We start from the raw sequence: 10,000 nt of genomic DNA, 5'->3' as shown, positions 1-10,000 counted from the left end.
GGATTTTTTCTAAGTGTCAACTTTTGGAGTACCAACCCTTCCAAAACAAAGTCGGGATTTTTTCTAAGTGTCAACTTTTGGAGTACCAACACTTCCAAAACAAAGTCGGGATTTTTTCTAAGTGTCAACTTTTCGCGTACCAACCCTTCCAAAATAAAGTCGGGATTTTTTCTAAGTGTCAACTTTTAAAAGTCGGGATTTTTTCTAAGTGTCAACTTTTAAAAGTCGGGATTTTTTCTAAGTGTCCACTTTTGCTGTACCATGCCCTCCAGGGTCATAGAAGCCCCAGAGTGAGACCTAAACAACCGGGCCGAGTGATGTCATTTGGGGCCCTATTTTGAGTCATTTTGTGGGATTTCGGTGACGCCGAGGAGCGAAGCAGGTGTTCCGGGAGGGGGGTGCCTGTCCCTTTAAGAAGGCCGGCTTGCCGTGGATCTACACCCGGGTAGGGAATTCAAAACAGGTCCCTCTATTTGCTGGAAGTCAGCACAAAATATAGCTGTACATTTGCCCAAGGCTCTAAAGAGGGAAAGGCAACTTTAAGCCTAAAAAGGAAAGCGGGGATTTGGAGCCCTCCGGTGGACTTCCGCCGCCGCTGCACCCTTAGCTGGAAGTCAGTGCCAAAAAAAAAAAAAGAAGCTGCGAATAGTGTCCATGTGCCTGTCCTTTTAGGAAAGCCGGCTTGCCGTGGATCTCCACCCGGGTGGGGAATTCCAAATAGGTCCCTCTATTTGATGGAAGTCAGCAACAAAAAGCTGGAATTTTTCTAAGTGTCAAGGAGGGTGTCGCTTCCAGAAGGCCCACCCGCCTTGGATCGACACCCGGTTAAGAAACATGAAAAAAGTCCCTCTATGTGATGGTAGTCAGCAACAAAAAGCTGGATTTTTTCTAAGTGTGAAGGAGGGTGTCGCTTCCAGAAGGCCCACCTGCCTTGGATCGACACCCGGTTAAGAAACATGGAAAAAGTCCCTCTATTTAATGGAAGTCAGCACAAAAAAGCTGAAAATATGACAGAGTGTCAAGGAGGGTGTCGCTTCCAGAAGGCCCACCCGCCTTGGATCGACACCCGGTTAAGAAAAATGAAAAAAGTCCCTCTATTTAATGGAAGTCAGCAACAAAAAGCTGGATTTTTTCTAAGTGTCAAGGAGGGTGTCGCTTCCAGAAGGCCCACCCGCCTTGGATCACCACCCGGTTAAGAAAAAAGAAAAAAGTCCCTCTACTTAATGGAAGTCAGCAACAAAAAGCTGGAATTTTTCTAAGTGTCAAGGAGGGTGTCGCTTCCAGAAGGCCCACCTGCCTTGGATCACCACCCGGTTAAGAAAAATGAAAAAAGTCCCTCTAGTTAATGGAAGTCAGCAACAAAAAGCTGGATTTTTTCTAAGTGTCAAGGAGGGTGTCGCTTCCAGAAGGCCCACCCGCCTTGGATCACCACCCGGTTAAGAAAAAAGAAAAAAGTCCCTCTACTTAATGGAAGTCAGCAACAAAAAGCTGGAATTTTTCTAAGTGTCAAGGAGGGTGTCGCTTCCAGAAGGCCCACCTGCCTTGGATCACCACCCGGTTAAGAAAAATGAAAAAAGTCCCTCTAGTTAATGGAAGTCAGCAACAAAAAGCTGGATTTTTTCTAAGTGTCAAGGAGGGTGTCGCTTCCAGAAGGCCCACCCGCCTTGGATCACCACCCGGTTAAGAAAAAAGAAAAAAGTCCCTCTAGTTAATGGAAGTCAGCAACAAAAAGCTGGATTTTTTCTAAGTGTCAAGGAGGGTGTCGCTTCCAGAAGGCCCACCTGCCTTGGATCGACACCCGGTTAAGAAACATGGAAAAAGTCCCTCTATTTGATGGAAGTCAGCAACAAAAAGCTGGATTTTTTCTAAGTGTCAAGGAGGGTGTCGCTTCCAGAAGGCCCACCCGCCTTGGATCACCACCCGGTTAAGAAAAAAGAAAAAAGTCCCTCTACTTAATGGAAGTCAGCAACAAAAAGCTGGATTTTTTCTAAGTGTGAAGGAGGGTGTCGCTTCCAGAAGGCCCACCTGCCTTGGATCGACACCCGGTTAAGAAACATGGAAAAAGTCCCTCTATTTGATGGAAGTCAGCAACAAAAAGCTGGATTTTTTCTAAGTGTCAAGGAGGGTGTCGCTTCCAGAAGGCCCACCCGCCTTGGATCACCACCCGGTTAAGAAAAAAGAAAAAAGTCCCTCTACTTAATGGAAGTCAGCAACAAAAAGCTGGATTTTTTCTAAGTGTGAAGGAGGGTGTCGCTTCCAGAAGGCCCACCTGCCTTGGATCGACACCCGGTTAAGAAACATGGAAAAAGTCCCTCTATTGAATGGAAGTCAGCACAAAAAAGCTGAAAATATGACAGAGTGTGAAGGAGAGGGTCGCTTCCAGAAGGCCCACCTGCCTTGGATCGACACCCGGTTAAGAAACATGGAAAAAGTCCCTCTATTTGATGGAAGTCAGCAACAAAAAGCTGGATTTTTTCTAAGTGTCAAGGAGGGTGTCGCTTCCAGAAGGCCCACCTGCCTTGGATCGACACCCGGTTAAGAAACATGGAAAAAGTCCCTCTATTTGATGGAAGTCAGCAACAAAAAGCTGGATTTTTTCTAAGTGTCAAGGAGGGTGTCGCTTCCAGAAGGCCCACCTGCCTTGGATCGACACCCGGTTAAGAAACATGGAAAAAGTCCCTCTATTTGATGGAAGTCAGCAACAAAAAGCTGGATTTTTTCTAAGTGTCAAGGAGGGTGTCGCTTCCAGAAGGCCCACCTGCCTTGGATCGACACCCGGTTAAGAAACATGGAAAAAGTCCCTCTATTTGATGGAAGTCAGCAACAAAAAGCTGGATTTTTTCTAAGTGTAAAAGTTGGGATTTTTTCTAAGTGTCAACTTTTGGTGTACCAACCCTTCCAAAATAAAGTCGGGATTTTTTCTAAGTGTCAACTTTTGGTGTACCAACCCTTCCAAAATAAAGTCGGGATTTTTTCTAAGTGTCAACTTTTGGTGTACCAACACTTCCAAAATAAAGTGGGGATTTTTTCTAAGTGTCAACTTATATAGTCGGGATTTTTTCTAAGTGTCAACTTATATAGTCGGGATTTTTTCCAAGTGTCAATTTATAAAGTGGGGATTCTTTTCCAAGTGTCAACCTGTAAAGTGGGGATTTTTTTTCCAAGTGTCCACTTTTGGTTCACCATGCCTTCCAGAGTCAAAGAAGCCCCCGAGTGAGACCCAAAAAACCGGACCGAGTGATGTCATTTGGGGTCCTATTTTCAGTCATTTTGTGGGATTTCGGTGACGCCGAGGAGGGAAGCAGGTGTCAAGGGACAGGGGGGTGCCTGTCCCTTTAAGAAGGCCGGCTTGCCGTGGATCTACACCCGGGTAGGGAATTCAAAACAGGTCCCTCTATTTGCTGGAAGTCAGCACGAAAAAGCTGGAAATATGACAGGGGGAAAAAAAAAAGAAGAAGCTGCAATGATGGCAGAGTGTCCATGTGCCTGTCCCTTTAAGAAGGCCGGCTTGCCGTGGATCTCCACCCGGGTGGGGAATTCCAAATAGGTCCCTCTATTTGCTGGAAGTGCCCCCCCAAAAAGCTGTCCATTTCCCCAAGTTTTTAAGGAGGGAAAAGCCACTTTAAGCCTAAAAAGGAAAGCGGGGATTTGGAGCCCTCCGGTGGACTTCCGCCGCCGCTGCACCCTTAGAAGAAAAAGCTGCACTTATGGCAGAGTGTCCATGTGCCTGTGCCTTTAGGAAGGCCGGCTTGCCGTGGTTCTGCACCAGGGTAGGGAATTCAAAATAGGTCCCTCTATCTGCTGGAAGTCAGCACAAAAAAAAGCTGGAAATATGACAGAGTGTCAACTTTTAGTGTAATAGACCTGCGAAAGTCAAAGTCGGGATTTTTTCTAAGTGTCCACTTTTGGTGTACCAACCTTTCCAAAATAAAGTGGGGATTTTTTCTAAGTGTCCACTTTTGGTGTACCAACCTTTCCAAAATAAAGTGGGGATTTTTTCTAAGTGTCAACTTATAAAGTCGGGATTTTTTCTAAGTGTCAACTTATAAAGTGGGGATTTTTTCTAAGTGTCAACTTATAAAGTCGGGATTTTTTCCAAGTGTCAACTTATAAAGTGGGGATTTTTTCCAAGTGTCAACTTATATAGTCGGGATTTTTTTTCAAAGTGTCAACTTGTAAAGTGGGGATTTTTTCCAAGTGTCTACTTTTGGTTCACCATGCCTTCCAGAGTCAAAGAAGCCCCCGAGTGAGACCCAAAGAACCGGACCGAGTGATGTCATTTGGGGTCCTATTTTCAGTCATTTTGTGGGATTTCGGTGACGCCGAGGAGGGAAGCAGGTGTCAAGGGACAGGGGGGTGCCTGTCCCTTTAAGAAGGCCGGCTTGCCGTGGATCTACACCCGGGTAGGGAATTCAAAACAGGTCCCTCTATTTGCTGGAAGTCAGCACGAAAAAAAGCTGGAAATATGACAGAGTGCCCCAAAAAAAAAAAGAAGCTGCAATGATGGCAGAGTGTCCATGTTGCTGTCCCTTTAGGAAGGCCGGCTCGCCGTGGATCTCCACCCGGGTGGGGAATTCCAAATAGGTCCCTCCATTTGCTGGAAGTGCCCCCCCAAAAAGCTGTCCATTTCCCCAAGTTTTTAAGGGAAACAAAAACCAGGGTTGGGGTTGGATGCATCACACTGTAAGTCTCGGCTGCAGCCAGAAGCAAGTATTAAAAAGATAGACATCAACCATCATTTAAAAAGGGGAAAACAAATCCATTCATCAATAAATCATATCCAAATTTAAAAAAAGAGGCAGCTCAAAAGAGAGGGTGTGTGTCCAGCAGAAAATAGGCATGATAAACAAAGAGGGCTGGGGTTTGGAGGAGGGCAAAATGTCCCGCAGCCGGCCGCCCGAGTTCCGGGATGCCCAGCACGTCCATAACGCACCCCGCAAAGTCAAACTGGAAGTGGAGGGGAAAAAAGCTGGGAAAGAAGTTAAATGTCCTCAAAGTGTTCCAAAATCAGTCCCACAAGTCCCGCAGCTGGCCACCCGAGTCCAGGGAAGCCCGGCACCTCCGTAACAAGGCCCGCAAAGTCACACTGCAAGTGGGGGAGAAAAGCTGGCATAGTAGCCAAAAGTCCTCAAAGTGTTCAAAAATCAGTCCCCCACCAGCCCCGCAGCTGGCCACCCGAGTCCAGGGACGCCCGGCACAGCCGTAACGCACCCCGCAAAGTCAAACTGCAAGTGGGGGAGAAAAGCTGGGGGAAAATCCAAAAGTCCTCAAAGTTTTCAAAATCCGCACCCGGGACTGAGTCCAGCAAGTCCCCCCGGTCCCAAAAATGCCATTTTTTTCAAAAAATACCCAAAAAATGCGGGGGCCGGATTTCGGAACCGGCGTACCGCTTTCGGCCCGCGTGCCCTAGATTGGAGACCGATGTCAAAAATGGACGCCGGTCGGGTATTTTTTTCCTTGGGGTCTATAGAGAGTAAATCCGGAGGAAAATTGGCCTTACGAGCAAAGGGAGGGATTTTAGGGGGCATAACGTCCAGCCGCCTGCCTCCCGGGTCCCGGGGAAGAGAAAGTCCAGAAAACTCATAAAATCATGCCCAGCATGGAGATCCACAAGTCCCGCCGCAGGCCCGAGGCTTCCCGGGTCCCGGGAATGACCAAAAGACACCCAGGAGTGGACCATCGAAAGTGGGAGGGAAATGGAGGGAAAGTCGGGAAAAAGGTCCAAAATGGGTTGAAAATCATATGATCCCACCCAGGGTAGAGTTCCACAAGTCCCGCAGCGAGCTGCACGAGCCGCAGGAACACCGGGAATGACCAAAAGGCACCCAGAAGTGAACCAGCGAAAGTGGGGGAAAAATGGAGGAAAAGGAGGAAAAAGTACCAAATTGTTTAAAAATCCTACCCAGGATGGAGTTCCACAAGTCCCGCAGCGAGCTGCACGAGCCGCAGGAACACCGGGAATGACCAAAAGGCACCCAGAAGTGAACCAGCGAAAGTGGGGGAAAAATGGAGGAAAAGGAGGAAAAAGTACCAAATTGTTTAAAAATCCTACCCAGGATGGAGTTCCACAAGTCCCGCAGCGAGCTGCACGAGCCGCAGGAACACCGGGAATGACCAAAAGGCACCCAGAAGTGAACCAGCGAAAGTGGGGGAAAAATGGAGGAAAAGGAGGAAAAAGTACCAAATTGTTTAAAAATCCTACCCAGGATGGAGTTCCACGAGTCCCGCAGCGAGCTGCACGAGCCGCAGGAACACCGGGAATGACCAAAAGGCACCCAGAAGTGAACCAGCGAAAGTGGGGGAAAAATGGAGGAAAAGGAGGAAAAAGTACCAAATTGTTTAAAAATCCTACCCAGGATGGAGTTCCACGAGTCCCGCAGCGAGCTGCACGAGCCGCAGGAACACCGGGAATGACCAAAAGGCACCCAGAAGTGAACCATCAAAAGTGGGGGACAATTTGAGAAAAAGTTGGAAAAAGGTCCGAAATTGATTAAAAATCCTACCCAGGATGGAGTTCCAGAAGCCCCGCAGCGAGCTGCGCGAGCCGCAGGAACACCGGGAATGACCAAAAGGCACCCAGAAGTGAACCAGCGAAAGTGGGGGAAAAATGGAGGAAAAGGAGGAAAAAGTACCAAATTGTTTAAAAATCCTACCCAGGATGGAGTTCCACAAGTCCCGCAGCGAGCTGCACGAGCCGCAGGAACACCGGGAATGACCAAAAGGCACCCAGAAGTGAACCAGCGAAAGTGGGGGAAAAATGGAGGAAAAGGAGGAAAAAGTGCCAAATTGTTTGAAAATCCTACCCAGGATGGAGTTCCAGAAGTCCCGCAGCGAGCTGCACGAGCCGCAGGAACACCGATAATGAACAAAAGGCACCCAGAAGTGAACCAGCGAAAGTGAGGGAAAAATGGAGGAAAAGGAGGAAAAAGTACCAAATTGTTTAAAAATCCTACCCAGGATGGAGTTCCACAAGTCCCGCAGCGAGCTGCACGAGCCGCAGGAACACCGATAATGAACAAAAGGCACCCAGAAGTGAACCATCAAAAGTGGGGGACAATTTGAGAAAAAGTTGGAAAAAGGTCCGAAATTGATTAAAAATCCTACCCAGGATGGAGTTCCAGAAGCCCCGCAGCGAGCTGCACGAGCCGCAGGAACACCGGGAATGACCAAAAGGCACCCAGAAGTGAACCATCAAAAGTGGGGGACAATTTGAGAAAAAGTTGGAAAAAGGTCCGAAATTGATTAAAAATCCTACCCAGGATGGAGTTCCAGAAGCCCCGCAGCGAGCTGCACGAGCCGCAGGAACACCGGGAATGACCAAAAGGCACCCAGAAGTGAACCATCAAAAGTGGGGGACAATTTGAGAAAAAGTTGGAAAAAGGTCCGAAATTGATTAAAAATCCTACCCAGGATGGAGTTCCAGAAGCCCCGCAGCGAGCTGCGCGAGCCGCAGGAACACCGGGAATGACCAAAAGGCACCCAGAAGTGAACCATCAAAAGTGGGGGACAATTTGAGAAAAAGTTGGAAAAAGGTCCGAAATTGATTAAAAATCCTACCCAGGATGGAGTTCCAGAAGCCCCGCAGCGAGCTGCGCGAGCCGCAGGAACACCGGGAATGACCAAAAGGCACCCAGAAGTGAACCATCAAAAGTGGGGGACAATTTGAGAAAAAGTTGGAAAAAGGTCCGAAATTGTTTAAAAATCCTACCCAGGATGGAGTTCCAGAAGTCCCGCAGCGAGCTGCGCGAGCTCCGGGACCCCCGGGAATGACCAAAAGATACCCAGGAGTGAACCAGCGAAAGTGGGGGACAATTTGAGAAAAAGTTGGAAAAAGGTCCGAAATTGTTTAAAAATCCTACCCAGGATGGAGTTCCAGAAGTCCCGCAGCGAGCTGCGCGAGCTCCGGGACCCCCGGGAATGACCAAAAGATACCCAGGAGTGAACCAGCGAAAGTGGGGGACAATTTGAGAAAAAGTTGGAAAAAGGTCCGAAATTGTTTAAAAATCCTACCCAGGATGGAGTTCCAGAAGTCCCGCAGCGAGCTGCGCGAGCTCCGGGGCCCCCGGGAATGACCAAAAGATACCCAGGAGTGAACCAGCCCAAGTGGGGGACAAATGGAAGAAAAGCCGGGCCAAGTCCAAAAAAGTTGGATTTTTTGCCAAAGTGTCAACATGCGTGATTTTGTCAGAGTGTCCACTTTTGGGATTTTTTCAAAGTCCAACAACGAGAGAGGCCTGGCCTCCAGCCTGTCTAGCCTCTTCCATGAGACACTTAGAAAAAATCCCGTGCAAAAAAAGTGGATTTTTTCTAAGTCCAACAACGAGAGAGGCCTAACTTCCAGCCTCCTTAGCCTCTTTCTTCCGTGGAGCAAAAGTTGGATTTTTTGCCTAAGTGTCAACATGCGTGATTTTGTCAGAGTGTCCACTTTTGGGATTTTTTCTAAGTCCAACAACGAGAGAGGCCTGGCCTCCAGCCTGTTTAGCCTCTTCCATGTGACACTTAGAAAAAATCCCAGCCAAAAAAAGTGGATTTTTTCTAAGTCCAACAACGAGAGAGGCCTAACTTCCAGCCTCCTTAGCCTCTTTCGTTCACATACTTAGAAAAAAATCCCAGCGCCAAGCCCAATGCATTTCAATGGGATTTATTTTTCGAGCCGGATTTTTTCTAAGTCCAACAACGAGAGAGGCTTGAGTTCTAGCCTACTTTAAGCCTCTTTCGATTTTCCCTGTTTTTACCAGGTCTACCAAAACACCCCCATCACGTTAGTAGGTGCGCCAGGCTTAGACAGGCCGAATTGGCAGGAAATGTGTCCGAGTCAAAGTGAGCTATTTTGGGACTCAAAAGTTGGATTTTCCCCCTCTTTTCGATGGTTCTTTTTTCGAATGGTTCTTCCAGGCTCTGAGGACAGGGGCTCACGCGGACATGCGTGGCCGCCTAGGGGGCGCTATCTCGGACACATTTAGGGACATGGACACCCTGGAAGAACAAACATAAAAATTTTTTCGACCTGATTTCAGACCAGCCTCTTTCTTAAGGACTTCCAGGACTCGAGCGACAGGGGCTCGGTCCTGAGTGCGCGCCCGGCCAGGGGGCGCTATCCCGGACACATTTCGGGACATTTAAACCATGGATGGACAAACATAAAAATTTTTTCGACCTGATTTCAGACCAGCCTCTTTCTTAAGGACTTCCAGGACTCGAGCGACAGGGGCTCGGTCCTGAGTGCGCGCCCGGCCAGGGGGCGCTATCCCGGACACATTTCGGGACATTTAAACCATGGATGGACAAACATAAAAATTGAAAGACCTGATTCGACCCAGCCTCTCGGGGCTTTTCCCAGGGCCGGAGCGACAGGGGCTCGGTCCTACGGCGTGCCCGCCTAGGGGGCGCTATGACGGACACACCAGGGGACACGGACACCCTGGGTGGACAAACATAAAAAATTGAAAGACCTGATTCGACCCAGCCTCTCGGGGCTTTTCCCAGGGCCGGAGCGACAGGGGCTCGGTCCTACGGCGTGCCCGCCTAGGGGGCGCTATGACGGACACACCAGGGGACACGGACACCCTGGGTGGACAAACATAAAAAATGGAAAGACCTGATTCGACCCAGCCTCTCGGGGCTTTTCCCAGGGCCGGAGCGACAGGGGCTCGGCCCTACGGCGTGCCCGCCTAGGGGGCGCTATGACGGACACACCAGGGGACACGGACACCCTGGGTGGACAAACATAAAAAATTGAAAGACCTGATTCGACCCAGCCTCTCGGGGCTTTTCCCAGGGCCGGAGCGACAGGGGCTCGGCCCTACGGCGTGCCCGCCTAGGGGGCGCTATGACGGACACACCAGGGGACACGGACACCCTGGGTGGACAAACATAAAAAATGGAAAGACCTGATTCGACCCAGCCTCTCGGGGCTTTTCCCAGGGCCGGAGCGACAGGGGCTCGGTCCTACGGCGTGCCCGCCTAGGGGGCGCTATGACGGACACACCAGGGGACACGG

The sequence above is a fragment of the Nerophis ophidion genome, unplaced genomic scaffold, assembly GCF_033978795.1.
Source record: "Nerophis ophidion isolate RoL-2023_Sa unplaced genomic scaffold, RoL_Noph_v1.0 HiC_scaffold_345, whole genome shotgun sequence".
NCBI lineage: Eukaryota > Metazoa > Chordata > Actinopteri > Syngnathiformes > Syngnathidae > Nerophis > Nerophis ophidion.
The sequence above is the reverse complement of the archived record's forward strand: the minus strand, read 5'-3'. Positions refer to the sequence as shown.